This window comes from Chiloscyllium punctatum, chromosome 14, assembly GCF_047496795.1.
Source record: "Chiloscyllium punctatum isolate Juve2018m chromosome 14, sChiPun1.3, whole genome shotgun sequence".
NCBI lineage: Eukaryota > Metazoa > Chordata > Chondrichthyes > Orectolobiformes > Hemiscylliidae > Chiloscyllium > Chiloscyllium punctatum.
This window is the reverse complement of record NC_092752.1, coordinates 83,611,459-83,627,462: the sequence shown is the minus strand read 5'-3', so window position 1 is coordinate 83,627,462 and position 16,004 is coordinate 83,611,459. Positions and strand designations below refer to the sequence as shown.

The window sequence follows — 16,004 nt, the reverse complement described above, 5'->3', positions numbered from 1 at the left end:
ATGATGTTGTACAACTGTTGTTAAGGGCGGCCTCTCAACTATCGAGGAAAGCTGTTACAACTGTTTCATTCATATAAACGTGGGGGAGGCCCGGCAATAGTTGAGTGTCTGCTTGTGTTTACTATGAGGTAGAAAAGACTAAAAGGCAGCTAACCGTTTAAAAATTACACTACCCCCTACATTCCTTTCCACACATGGAGTTGTTTTTTCTAATTCATTGACTGCTGATATAATCGATTATTGGCCTTGAGAGTCAGTTGTAAATTAGGTTGAACTTTCTCAGCTTGACTTTCAACTGATCCTAAAAAAAACTCATCACCTGCAGGTAAATGTATTGCATTGCTTCTTTTTTTGCTTAATTCCATCCCCCCCACATCCCCGAACATCCAAATTTCATGATAGTTCGACAAATGTTTTGAACCTGATTCGCATTGGAAGTTGGCGGCTTTTTGTGTCTCGACATATAATTTGTTCAATTAGACGTCTTGAAATTACTTCGGATTCTTCACAGTTGAAAATTTATTTTCGATTGAATGCAAAGCTCAAGCTCCACGAAATCCGAATTCTGCAAAGGAATTAATGACTTTTAAAAGATTCAACGCTGTGAGCAGGATTCGAACCTGCGTAGGGACACCCCAATGGATTTCACATCCAACGCCTTAACCTCTCGGCCATTACAGCCGCAGAAAAGTGGCTAATTTTCATAGTAAAATAACTTAATTCATGAAATATGTACTTTCCTTGAAGAACAAATTGTCAAGACCCAAAGAATTCGCCAAATCCTTTGCAGAGACCCAGACGAACGTTACCTTAGCAGATTGACAGGCTTTCACCGCAAACTAGATTCTGACATAGCTGAAGTTGTGGGAATGATTCTTCATCGAATTTTAGAGTCACGGATATACACCACATGAAGAGAGGATCATTGTTTCACTGCGTCCGATCGATTTTGACTCAATTGCACATCATCTGGTGCCAAAGTTGTGTATTAATATTCATCGAAATATGGTATTAGAAATGTTGATGCTAAGTCCACAAACACTAGCTACATTCGAAAAAAAAATCGGAATTAGAAAGAATGCAGAACCAATTTACAGGAATGGATCCAGCAACTAATCTGTAAGATCTGACATCAGGTAATGAACTTGTGAGCACATGAGAGGAAGATTGAACGAAGATTTGGAACTTGAAATCGTCTTGACGGAATTATTTGCAAAGTTTTTGCCGTTGTTCTAGAGTCATCAAGTCCTTGAACAATACAACACGGAAAGTGGCCCTTCTTTCCAACTTGACCATTGAGGACAGTTATCCTAAATTAGTAGGTCTCATTTGCCAACTTTTGGCCCACATCCCTCTGAAACTTGTTACTCATATATCCATCCAGATGCCATTAAATGTTACAGTTGTACCAGTCTCCAACAATTTCTCTGGCAGCTCATTCTGGACACGACTGAAAAAGTTGCCCCTGACGTCCCTTTTCAATCCTTACCCACTAATTTTAAACCGTTGTTTTCTAAGTTTTGACTTCCTCACCAGCAGAAAAACACCTTGACGAGTCAACCTATCCATGTCCCTCATGATTTGATAAATAGCAACGATTTGACTTTATCACACTTGTCAGGAGGGAAATGTGTGGAGATTATTTATCGAAGATTTGAAGTAGAAAGTCTGATGTACAGATTTTTAGAATTGCATCTTGGAGAAATTTTTAATAAGTCATTGAAGTCTAGTAGCAGTTGTACAAGTCTGTTGTGAAAGCTGCAGAAGGATTTCAGTGCACGAGAGAAAAGCATTATTTCCAATGTATTGTGGCTCAGTTCGACTGCACTTGGACTACAGTATGAGGAATTATAATCCTCAATTTAGGAAAGGTACTAATGCCATATGAGGAATACCACGACTGGTGATTAGTCTTGATATCATGGATGAACGTTGCCCAATTGAAATTGGGCAAATCCCATCTTTTTCTTAACAGTTTCAAAACAAGAGAGGTTTTCTCATTGAGAGTTGCAAAATATTTGAAGAGATAAACAGGGTGGTGGAATTAAATTTTGTTCCCTCATTGGTGAACCTAGAAGCAGGAGAGAACAATTTTAAAATGAAGCATTGTGATTTATGACCAGGATGAGAACTATTGATTTTTGTCTAAGCCTTGAGAAGTCTCGCTATTCAGCACTACAGTGAGCCTTGGATATTTGGTCTTTGAATGCATCACTATCAGCCTGACCCGCCGACACTTACTGCATCACTATAGACCTGAGCCCTCACACTTACCCCCTTAATATCAGCGTGAACCCCTCAAACTTACTGTATCACTATCCATCTGGCGTCCTCACATTTACCGCGCCACTTTCACTTCGACTGCGTCACTATCAGCCTGACTGCCAAACACTTACTTTGTCACTATCAGTCACGCCCTTACACTTCCTATGTTACTATTACCCTCACTCCTTACACTTACTGTGTCACTATCAGCCTGACTCCATCACACTTATTATGTAAGTACCAGACTGACGCCTCAGACTTACCGTATCACTACAACACTGCTTCCTCAAACTTACTATGTCACTATCACCTTGACCATCTCACATTTACTGCGCCACAATCACACTGACAACCTCACACCTACTGCTTTACTATGAGCTTCAACACTCACACTGACAGCGTCACTAACAGCCTGACCCCCCATGCTTACTGCGTTGGTATCTCACTGATCCCCTCAGAATTGCTGCGTCACAATCACTCTGACCCCCCCATACTTAATGCGTCACCATCCCTCTGGCACCCTCATACTTCCAGCATCACTCACACCCTGACACATGCGCACCTACTGCATCCCTTTCCGCCAAACCCCACTCACTAACAGCGTCACTCTCTCTCTAACCTGCTCACACTTAATGCGTCACCATTACCTTGACACTCTCTCACTTACTGCATCAATGTCAGCCTGACCCCCTCACGCTTACTGCATCACTACCAGCCTGATCCCTTCAAATGTACTGTGTCACTATCAGACTGACCCACTCATACCTACAGCATCACTATCACCTTGACCCCCAAAACTTAATGCGTCCAGATCACACTGAACCTTTCACTCTTCTTGCAGCACCTTCAGCCAGACCCTGCGCACTATCACTCTGACCTCCTCATACTTGTTGCATCACTATAACGCTATCCCACTCACACCGTGAAAGTCACTATCACCCTGACAACTCATACTCACTGCACCACTATTATCCTGACTCCATCAAAATTAGTATATCATTATCAGCCTGACCTCTTACACTTACAGTGTCACTCTCAACCTCTTCCCTCACATTTCCTGTGTCACTCTCAATCTGACACCCTCAAAGTGTCTGCGTCACTGTCAGCCCGAACATGTCACACTTACTGCATGGGTGTCTACCTGAAACCTCACGCTTATTGCGTCACTATCATCCAGAGCGGCTCACACTTACTGCGTCACTTGCACACCAACACTCTTACCATTACTACGTCACTATCGGCCTGACACTTCACACGTTCTGCATCACTAATAGCCTGACCCGCTCACACGTTTTGCGTCACCACTACCCTGACCCCCTCACAATTGCTTTTTTGTTATTAGCCTGAGCCCCTCACTATCACGCTGATCAAGCTCACAATTACAGCATCACGATAAACTGACCCCCTCACACTTTCTCTGTCATTATCACCCTGACGCTCTCACACTTAATGCATCACTCTCACACTGAGAAACTCACATTTTCTGCGTCGTTATCAGCCGGACCCGCCGGCACACAGCGTCACTATCAACCTGACCCCGTCACAATTTCTCTGTCATTATCATCCTGACCCTCTCACACGTAATGCGTCACTGTCACACTGAGACACTCACATTTTCTTTGTCGGTATCATCCGGACGCGCCAGCACACAGCGTCACTATCAACTTGGCCCCTCACACCTGCATGCCTCAATATCAGCGTGAACCCCTCACACTTACTGCATCACTGTCCATCTGCCATCTTCACACTTACTGCACCAGTTTCACCTTGACATCCTTATTTTTACTGCGTCACTATCAGCCTGACAGCCACACACATATTGCGTCACTATCAGTGATGCCCTCGCACTTCCTATGTTAATATCACCCTCACTCCTAAAACCTACTGCGTCACTATCAGCCTGACTCCATCACACTTTTTGTGTCAGTACCAGACTGACGTCTCACGCTTACCATGTTACTAAAACTCTGCCCCATCACACTGACTGCGTCACTATCAGCCTGACCCCTCAGACGTACTGCGTCAATATCACCCTGACCCACTCACACTTTTTGTATTAGTTTCAGTCTGACGCCTCGCACTTACTGTATAACTAAAACTCTCCCCCTCACACTGACTGTGTCACTCTCAGCCTGAACCCTTCATACTTACTGCATCAATGTCAGTCTGACCCCTCAGACTTACTGTATCACTCTCACTCTGATCCTCTCTCATTTACTGTGTCACTCTCACCCTGACCTCCTCAGATTTACTGCGTCACTATCACCCTGACCCACTCAAAGTCTTTGCCATTTTCACCTTGCCGGCCTTATTTTTATTGCGTCCCCATCAGCCTAACCGCCACACACTTATTGCGTCACTTTCAGTCACGCCGTCATACTTCCCATGTTACTATCACCCTGAATCATTACACTTATTGTGTCATTATCAGGCTGACCCCTCACACTTGCTGTGTCACTATCAGCCTGACTCCATCACATTTATTGTGTTAGTATCAGACTGACGCCTCACACTTATCTTGTCACTAAAACACTGCCTTGTCACATTGACTGTGTAACTATCAGCCTGACGCCCTCACGCTTACTGCTTCACTACCGCAATGCCCCTCTCTCACTTACGACGTCATTTACACCCTGACACCCCACACTTCCTGTGGCACTATCACACTGAGGGCCATACACTTAGTGTCACTGTCATCCTGACCCCTTACACTAACTGCGAAACTATCACACTGGTATCTCACACCCACTGTGTCACTATCATCCTGAGCCACTTACACCTATTGCGTCACTATCACTTTGACCCCAACACACTAACTGCATCAATATCAGCCTGACCATTTCACACATACTGCGCCACTACCAGGATGACTCCCTCACATATACTGCATCACTATCAGGCTTACCCACTCATGCTTACTGCGTCACTATCTCCCTGACTCCCCACTCTTACTGCGTCAAGATCATTGTGCCCCCATACACTTACAGCGTAACTATCATCCTGACAACGTCACACTTACTGCATCAAGATCAGCCTGATCCCCTCAAACTTAATGCATCACTATCAGCTTCAACACTCAAATTTACGGCGTCACTTCTGGTACTACCCCTGCACACTTACTAAATCCCTAACCGCCTTACCCCCTCGCATTTACTTCATCACTATCAGCTTGAGACACTCACACTTACAGCTTTACTACAACCTGGTTCTGTGAGTGCATCTACATCACTGTCACCCTGACCCCTTGCCCATACTGCATCACTATAAGCCTGGCCCCTCAAATGTTCTGCGTCACTATCACACTGACATCTCACACTCACTGCATCACTATTACCCTGACCCCTCACAATTACATTGTCACTACAACCTGACCCCCTGAAAGCATCTGCGTCACTGCCACCCTGACCCCATCACATTTGCCATGTCACCATCACAATGACACATTCACACAGTCTGCTTCACTGTCATCCTGACACCTCACACTCACTGGATCACTACCATCCTCCCCCTCATACTGACCTGTCACTATCATCCAGAGCCGCTCACACTTATTGCGTTCCTATCACTCAGCTCCCAACACACTTACTACATCACTATCAGCCTGACACTCGCACACTTCCCGCATCACTATCAGCCTGACCCCTCACAATTTCACCGTGTCTATCAGTCTGACTCCTCACATTTCCTGCATCACTATCACCATGTCACTTAACACTTAGTGGCCAGTATTAGCCTGACGCCCTCAACATACTGCATCAATATCAGCCTGAACACTCACACTTACTCTGTCACCATCACGCTGACCCCCCTCACACTCACTGCGTGACTATCACCCTGTCCCCTCTCACTTCCTGCATTAGGATCACTCTGACTCACTGACACTTACTGCATCACTATCAGCCTGACCCCTCACACATCCTGTGACACTATCAGCCTGACCCCACCACACTTGCTCAGTCTCTATCAGCCTGACCCCCTCACACTTTCTGCTTCAATATTAGACTGAGCCCTCACACTTACTGCATCACTAACAGCCTGACACCTCACACTTACTGCCTCACTATTACCCTAACACCTAGCTTTTATTGGCCACTATCAGCCTGGTGCTCTCAACTTACTGTGTCACAACCAGTCTGAACGCACACACTTACTCCCTCACTATCACCCTGACTGTCTCACACTCACTGCGTCAGTCTCTGCCTGACCCCTTCACACTTACTACGTCACTTTCACCCTGTCCCCTCCCACTTTATGCGTCAGGATCAGCCTGACACAGTAACACTTACTGCATCACTATCAGCCTGATCTCCTTCCAATTACTGCGTCACTATCAGCCTGACCACTCACTCTTACTGCGTCACTGTCACACTGACCCCTCACACGAAGTGCTTCACTATTGGTCTGATCCCTCAGACTTACTGCATCATTATCACTCTGACCCCCCTCACTGCGTAACTATTGTCCTGATCCATTCACACAGTCTGCGTCATTACCACGCTGACACCTCACCCTCATTGTGTCAGTATCATCCTCACTCCATCACCCTTATTGAGTCACTGTCAGCCTGATCCCCTGTAATGGAAAATTATCATTTTTTTTGTGAAATCTGTGAAAGCATGGTTGAAGCAAAGAAGTATGGACCTAACTTTGCAAAAAGACAGAAAAAATGTAAAGTTCAACCTAATTTACAGCTGACTCTCAAGGCCAATAATCTATTATATCAGCAGTCAATGAATTACAAAAAACAACTCCATGTGTGGAAAGGAACTCGACTGATCCAGGTTCATGACTTGAGGTGTGACAAATCAAGACGATATATAGTATAAAGGGAATATGTGAAAACCGTCAGGCGTCCATTTTATGAGGCGTCTTGCAAATGTGTCCAGCCCATTCCGCAAATTTCAAAAATAAACTTTTTCTTTGCTCTTGGTAGCATTTGCGTCGAGTCGATTGAAATACCACGGCAGTAAACTCGGGGGCTCGTCTGGGACCCTGCGACTGGGTAAGATTTTGAAGATTCCCAGGAGGTGAACACGCCACTGCCTTGAAGGTCTTTCACTTAATCTCAAGCGCTGAATTGGCCCCTTTGAGTGAGAGGACTGGGGATAAGTGGATCGCCCCAGAGTCGCGTTCCGAATCGAATAGGGTCAGGGCAAGAGTTGTGCCTAAAGTAATCCGACATAGAGAGTCGTTCGAAGAGAATGGACGAACCAGGAAGAGGGAACAGAGAACTCTCATGCGGTATTCGAGTAAAACTCAAGGGAAAGGATTTCTGTCTCTAGAGAGTTTAAGAGACAGCAAGATTAATGGTGGTTTGAGACTTGGAGCCACCATGGTCAGCGTTGGATTTGCCAAAGCTGTACTGGTTACGTGGGTTCTTGGTTTGTGAAAACCAAGGCAATGAGGCGGTTGCACCCAATGAGAGGGGACCTCCGGAGGTAAAAGCACGTTATATTGGCAAAGAGAAGATTATGGTACCGTGAGAGAGAGAGAGAGATAGACAGATAAACAGACAGAGAGACAGGCAGAGAGAGATGAACACTTTTCCAATATCCATGATAATCGGCTCCAGCAAGAGCGAACAAAAGGAGGGTCGACAGACAACTCGGAATGGTCAAGAAAAAATGCAATATATGCTAAATAATTCTGCCCCGGTTTCTGTAAAGCAGTTAAAAATGTAAATCAAGTTAAGTGTTTTTCTGGAGGAAGGAAGTTTTAGTTATATTCAGTTGCAAATGCTGAGGTCACCGTTGGAGGAGAGAGAGAAGGAGAAACGGATGGGTAAAATAGAAGCTGTGAATTGGAGTGTTTATCACATGTTGAAGGCTGAGCCTGATTTCAGGGAAAGAAAATCTCGAAATAAAGATAGAGCAAGTACACGTACAAACACCAGCGCACATGCACACACACGCACGGAAAACAACCTAATGAAGCCGGACAGTGTCTTAAGACTGGATCAGATCCTGACCTTAATGGGTGCCCTCGAAGAGCTACAGCCGTACGAGATCCACTTCACGAAGATTCCAAGTCAACGGTCGCCGCCTCAGGGTCTGCTGAATCACCATAAGCATATCGTACCCACAATCAATTGAAGCAAGAATCCCTAAAGAAGTCGACACAATGTCCCAGTACCTTTTGCGCCTCACGAAAGTCGATAACGTCTATTGTGGACTGATACCACCCAAGGACATAACGACGGCAGAGATCACACCGTATGAGGCACACCTGAGGAGCATCAATGGAATGAAGTATGAAACAACAAAGTAGGTAATAATATACGTGTATTACCTGGGACACGGGAAAGTTGAATTTAAAAAAACAATACGTGATACATGATGCAAATAGTCATTCAGCCATTGGAGGGAGGGACTGCGAGAAAAGAGAGAGGCACAGGTGGAGTTCGCAAAAGAGGAAGGGATCGCAAAAGTGCGCTTGCAGAGATAGATCGGGCTGGTGCTTTTTTTGAGGAGCAATGGACCACTTGTCAAGACAGTGCCCGCACAGACAGCCTCAATTGGTCCTGGAGGCTGGACAGCAATGGTGACCGACAGGGGATGACTGAGGTTGAGGTGGGCAGGCCACAAGGTACAGGTAAGCCTCTTTCCTTTATACTTGGCAACGAAAAATCCCTAATGCTAATCACTTCTACTAACATAACGTGCACTGAGATGTATCCCAACTCTATATTGAACATTGAGATTGCGAAGTGTGGACAATATGTTCAATATAACAATGATGCACATATGTCGATACCTACCTCTATGTTATATGTGGAAGGTACACCAGTTACCTTTTTGGTCGATACATGGCCAGCATATTTACTCCTCAAATCAAGACAGTTCAGAGAGTTGACGCCAATGAAGATGAGTAGAATGTTCCTGAACTCAATGGAGGCATCAGGCGTCGTGATATGAGAGAGTTTTACCGCACCCATATTGTGTGAAATCAGTAATGTGTATCCATTCTAATTCTCAATTTTGTTAGCGGAATTCTGTCCTTTACATTTGATGGCTCAGGATCTCATAGTGAGACTGGGGTTGTATTTGCTCAGTACTCCGACGGGCATGCAGGTAATTCAAAGGCAGAATTCACAAGTGAAACCTGTAAAATGCAACCCAAGACACCTGGTGTATGTCTATGAATGGCGATTAAGTCAGAGAGCAATGAGTTCAGTGAGCAATTCACTCGCCCTGGAAGCAGGTAACCATTTTAATCCTATTAACACGCATTTTTTTTGCGGGAATATGCTGCACTGCACAGCACACATACACCACGATAGCCCTGAGGAACCATAAGAGAAGTATCGATTAAGGAAATTGGTTAAACCAGGTCAGTTGTTATTGTGCGAATTTTATCGAAGTGATGGCAGATGTGCAGTCAGTGTGAACTTATGTAAAGTACCTGTGACGGCAAGTAAACTCTATATTTTTGATGTGGAAGGCTATGCCCCTCGCGTGTCACTGGCGAAGGTGTCCAGTGACTGGTGGCAAGATTTGGGGCCATTGGTACTAAAGGCATAAAGAACGAAATGTTGGGTGTTCTGGGATGATGTGGGTATGTGGTTCAATGCAGATGTGCGAACATATAGGAAGAAATTAATTTGTCTAACTCAGGCAATAGAACAGTCGAGGTAACCCCCTCTAGCCCTGAAGAGCCTAGAAGACTGGCCTGGCGTTTCCCGAAGATAAACTTCTCAGACCCAAGATTAATAACGGTCTCTACTGAATTATGGGTAAAAGGCAAACATGATGTGGGGCATATACGAGGTTGTGAACCAATACGAGTAACCACGAAGTTGGAGTATCGTCCTTGCAGAGCACAATACCCGTTAAAACCCGAGGCCATGGACGTCGTTACTCCAGTCTTTCAGTCCTTCCCAAAGGCTAGAGAGATAATCCCCTGTGTAAACTCACCGGTGAGAACTCCCATTTTTCTGATCAAAAATGCAAAAATTCCAAGTGAACCGGAGGAATGGAGGTTTGTTCAAGACCTGCAGGCAGTCAATAACAGTGTTGTCCCGCACGCATCAAATGTTCCCACACCCTATACTGTATTAGCTCAATTTCCACCGGACAGTAAATGGTTCCCTGCTGTGGATTTAGCAAATACATTCTTTAGTGGAATGGTGCATCCAGCTAGTCAATTCTGGTTCGCTTTTTCATTCAAAGGGAAATCTTATGAGTTCACACGACTTTGTCAATGTTACTGTGAGTCACCCACCATATATAATGAGGCTCTACGCAGGAGTCTGGAGAGTATTGTTTTAACCCCTGGGTCTGCGCTTCTGCAATCTGTAGACGATTGCTTAATAGTAGCACCGACAGAGGAACAATGTGAGAAGGATTCCCTTGCGTTGCACAAGGGAAGGGCACAAAGCCAGTCTCGCAAAGCTTCGATTTATGCAACAACAGGTGAAGTTCTTCGGTCACTTAATATCTGAACAAGGAAAGACCAAGGGAAAGTCAAGACAGAGTGCAAGTAATTCAGCAAATTCCAAGGCCTCACATGAGGAAACAATTGCTATCCTTTTTGGGCATACGCTCCTACTGAAGAACGTTTATCCCACATTACACAAATCATGAGGCGCCCTGAAGTGACATGGCCCATGGAAAAGGGGAGCAGAACCAAGGTCCATTGCAATGGATCCCAGCGCCCGAGATGAATTGAAAAAGACGTTTCAAAGTACACCTACACTGGGGATTCCGAATCCAAACAAGCTTTCTGTCAAATGGTAGATGAAAAACATGGCTGCATGACATCCGTGTTGTTGCAGAATCATGGGGGAAATATCAGGCTGGCAACTTATTTTTCGGCTAAGCTTGACCTCGTCGCGGCAGGATTGCGTAAATTCCCGCGAGCTGTGGTTGCTACATAATCGGCTATGGCGACTTAACCAAACTGATCGCACATGTAGTATCCTTACTGCTTTCCGAGCAAAAGACAGCACATACGTCGGCAGCACGTTGACTCAGATACAATACTGTGTTCTTGGAGAAACCTAACATTGCAATAAAACGATGTAACATCCTTAATACTGCTAATCCTCTCACTAGAGAAGGAGACGGAGACCCACATGATTGTACCGCTGTAATTAATGAATTGTGCTGCCGAGACAAGACTTGCGGAATTCACCACTTCAGAATCCAAATATGGCGTTTTCTTGTGGATGGGTTAGCATTCAGGAGCAAGTAGATAGGCCAGAATTGTATTGGGGATGCTGTAGTAACTACCCATGAGGTATTCAAAGCGGAATCACTCCCTTCTCAACTGTCAGCGCAAGCAGCGGAGCTGGTTGCATTGACTGAGGCATGTAAATTGGCCAACGGAAGACAGCGAATACTTAACCGATAGCAGATACACATTCGGAGTTGCACATGATGTTGGTACACTGTGGAAATACAGGGACTTCTTGACCTTCACCCGAAAGCCCATCACACAACGTGATCAGATTTCTGACCTCTTGGAAGTGGTCCTATTGCCTAAATCAATCGCTGTGTGTAAATATGATGCCCGCACGAAAAATAACGATTCCGTTTCTCAAGGAAATGCAAGGGCAGACTCAGCGGCAAGGACGGCAGCCCAGCAGCCGGTAAATGATCAGTTTGACATGGGAATGACAAAAATCCTTACCCCAACAGCAGACGTACGGGAGTCACAGTCGAAGTCCAGGCTTGAAGACACGTTTGAGTGGGAAAAAGCAGAGTGCAGTTTAAGGTAAGGGGTATGGTGTGGCCCCAATGTTAAACCTTTTCTACCACGATCATTATTTCCATTCTATGCCAAACTGACACACGGTAAGGAACATGTGTCAAAAGAGGGGAGATATGACAGCATTTCAGCACAGTGGTACACTGAGGGATTTACTCATTACTTCCAGAAATATTGTGAACGATGTGTTATCTGTGCCACAATAATGTGGGGAGGGGAATACAGATGAGGCATGTTGCACTTCCGAAACCCCAAAAACAATTTGAACATTTGCAACTGGATTTTACCGAACTAACACCCTGTGAAGGAAAAGGGTATTGTCTGGTAATAGTTGAAATATTTTCCAAATGGGTGCAAGCGTTCCCCACGGCAAAACAAAATGCCAGTGCCCTAACCAAAGCTTTCCTAACTGAAATAACTCCGAGATGGAGCAGCCCTGAGAGGCTTTGTAGTCCCAAGGTTTGTGAAGGTTTGTAGCTCCGGTTGAGGTTTAGGGTGTAGGTTTGCTCGCTGAGCTGTAGGTTTGATATTCAGACGTTTCATGACCTGGCTACATAACATCATCAGTGGCGATCTCCAAGTGAAGTGAAGTGAAGATGTTGTCTCCTGATTTTTATTTATATGTTTGTTATGAATGGGGTTCCTGGGGTTTGTGGTGATATCATTTCCTATTCGTTTTCTGAGGGGTTGACAGATGGTAAATCGATCTATGTGTTTGTTTATGGCGTTGTGATTGGAGTGCGAGGCCTCTCGGAATTCTCTGGTGTGTCTGCATATACAGCAAACCGACAAACACCGACCAAATACTTAACTACACCAGCAACCATCCCAACTCGCATAAAGGAAGCTGTATCAGAACACTATTCCAACGAATCACCACACATTTCAGCACAGACGAACTTCGGAAAACAGAGGAGAACCACCTATAAAACGTATTCAAGAAGAACGGATACTTAAAAAATACAGTCCACAGATTCCTCCGGAACAAACCACGACAAGTAGACCGAACACAGCCAGAAACCCTATCTATCTTTTCATACATCAATGAAGTCTCAGAAGTGGCAGCCAGACTATTAAGACCCCTTGGAATCCCACCAACAGTCTCAAACAAAACTAACTAATTTAAAAGACCCAGTACAACCCGTGGACAAAACCAACGTCATATACAAAATTCCATGCAAGGACTGCCACAACCAATCCGTAGGGCAAACAGGAAGAAAGTTAGCCACCAAGATACACGAACACTAGCTAGCTACAAAAAGACAAGACCCTCTCTCCCTTGTAGCCCTTCACACGGATGAAATTTAAACACCATTTCGACTGGGACAACACATCTATCCTGGGACAGGCTAAACAAAGACATGCCAGAGAATTGCTTGAGGCCTAGCACTCCAACCCCAACGCCAGTGACAGTGGGACACCATTTGTCCATAATGCCCTACAGCAGATTAGTGAGTATTTGGGAATAAACATGGGATAACACTGTGCCTACCACCAAACGAGCGGTAGGGCAGCGGAATGAGAAAATTCTACCTTAAAAAATATATATTGAGAAAATGCTGTGAGGAACTAGGGATGACATGGACAAAGGCAGTTCCAATTGTGCTAATGTGCATGAGATCTAGGAGGAGAGGGAGACCTAACCTTAACCCATTTGAAACTTTGTTTGGTAGGCGGCCAAACACAGGAATTGTCCCGAGACGTAAGGGAAGCCAGATAACAGGCCTCTGTGAGGATGAGATGTTGTGTTACTGCATGAAACTCTCTACACTTCTGTCCCAAATACAGAATGAAGTGAAGACAGCACTACCCCAATCAGCAGAAGGGAAGATGTACGATCTATAACCTGGAGCCTGAATGGTGGCGAAAGACTTCAGGAGGGAAAACAGGAAGGTGAAGAGGTGGCTGGGTCCGTTTCAAGTACGTCTTACAGCACAGAAAGCTGTCAAGGTCGCCGGAACAGCCACGTGGATACACGCCAGCCATTATAAACTTGCAGCTGGGACTGAGGAGACATCGCACAACACCAAAGCCAATTTAGAGCAAGTATTTATTAGAAGACTTAAGCAAATGTGGGGTTGCCCCAATTCACACTGTTGGCAAGCACCCTGGTAGGACTATTCATAAGGGCAGGGGCGTCTGGGATGCAGCAGCTGACGGTAATCTTAACTGATAGGACGAAGTGGATCTTTACATGCGACACATAGCCGTTCAGTAACAAGGACGACTATAAATTGGATAATTAAGATTTATGCAGCGATCCATGCCACGCTGGTGACTGGCATTTAGTAGTAGCCACGACGGCAAAAGGGGCACCTGACATGGGAAATAGATATTCTATGATCAAAGTAAGACTCAGAAGAACAATGAGGGTGTCTCGTGGTGTGGAATAGATAGATCCTTCTCCGACATCTGTAGACAGGTGAATATAGTGGTGCAGTCGCCCCACCCCACCTTCCGAGATGCAGTGCAGAATGTACTACAGATGATAGGAGCAGTGGGGCATGGCAACCAATCAAACCAGATCATGGACCTAACCCCAAGCCGGCAAAGGTCATTAATGACACACCCGAACCCGAAGGGAGACGGCCGTGGCGAGAAAGCGAATTTAAAGCAGGAGGGGAATTTGCCTGCTGGATATAAATGGCGTAAATGCGACGCCAGTAGGTTGGGAGCTGCGAAGGGCCATTGCTAGATGTGAAGGGAATAGAGCATGTGCTTTGGTCATAAGACAAAACGAGAGATTAGACGTTGGCTACACTTGTTGGATATGTTTGCACACAGCCCAAAGGTAGACTGCCCAGCAAATTACTAGAGCCTGGCGAGAAATGCCAGCTGTCTGCTTCCATGGGAGGCGACTAGCCTGACCATGATAGTGGGCGGCAATTTGGGCAAATCTCTTCTCACCACCCGAACTCCAGGCTAACTACAGCCCCAAGCCTGACACGCTACCGTCCACAGCATTCCAGATAGTCGATTGCAGGGGAGAAACGTGTATTTGCACCAATCGGGGGAGACTACCTTTAGGTATCTCCCAGTGTACCTTGATGCTGTACTTGAACAATGACTGTTATACAGCAACATACACAAATGATACGACCATAAACATTGCTCGTTCCTTTATCAATGGTCAGACCATGAGCGGCATGGTGGCACAGTGGTAAGCATTGCTGCCTCACAGCGCCAGACCCCGGTTTAATTCCCGCCTCATGCGGCTGACAGTGTGCAGCTTGCACATTCTCCCTGTGTCTGCGTGAGTTTCCTCCCACAAACACCAAGATGTGCAGGTCGGGTGAATGGTCCATGCTAAATTGCCCGTAGTGTTAGGTGTTCGGTATGGGTGGGTTGCGCATCGACTGGTGTGTGTGGACTTGTTGGGCGGAAAAGCCTGTTTCCATACTGTAAGTAATCTAATCTAATCAGGATGGCAGGTATAATATGGGCAGGTGGCGAGAAAGGGTACCACCACTCCCCTGGGGAGAAAGGGGTGCTGCTACACCGCGATACTGTCCACCAACACAGCAGTGTTCTCCCTAAAAGGCAGCAATTGCCGAACTCGAAGGGGCATCCCTCTGCATTGGAATGGGTACACACTCGCAGAACATCCTCGCACATGGTGTATTCGCAAATGAGACGGAGGAAGGCCGAGAACTAATTTTCACTGAGTTAATGGCGGTTAGGAAGCAGTGAAACAAAATCGATTAGTACTAGACATCCTGACGGCCGAGAGAGGGGGCGTCTGCAAAACGTTAGGTACCTGGTGCTATATTAATGTTTCTGATGAGTCCCAAAATAGTACTGGTTTAATAAGTGGTATGAAGGCAGCTAAATGACCGCCTCCACGAGCAGATGACTCCTCCTCCCGATGGCTCACGTCCCTTATGGAGGATGGGGTAATGGACCCATATCGTTCTACGAGTTGTAGGACTGGTCTTACTCATACTGCTTTGAATAAGACCCTAGTTGTGTACCTGCCTACACCACTTTTTAATGAATGCAGTAGGATACGAAATGTTAAACTATCAGTGGCC

The 16,004-nt window shown here is 45.6% G+C and overlaps 1 non-coding gene across 1 annotated transcript; it reads right to left on the bottom strand.

Moving 5' to 3' along the window:
- Positions 1-599: 599 nt before the first annotated feature.
- Positions 600-681, bottom strand: trnas-uga (transfer RNA serine (anticodon UGA)). The gene has a single exon. It is a non-coding gene; the product is annotated as a tRNA-Ser (tRNA).
- Between the last annotated feature and the right edge of the window lie 15,323 nt (positions 682-16,004).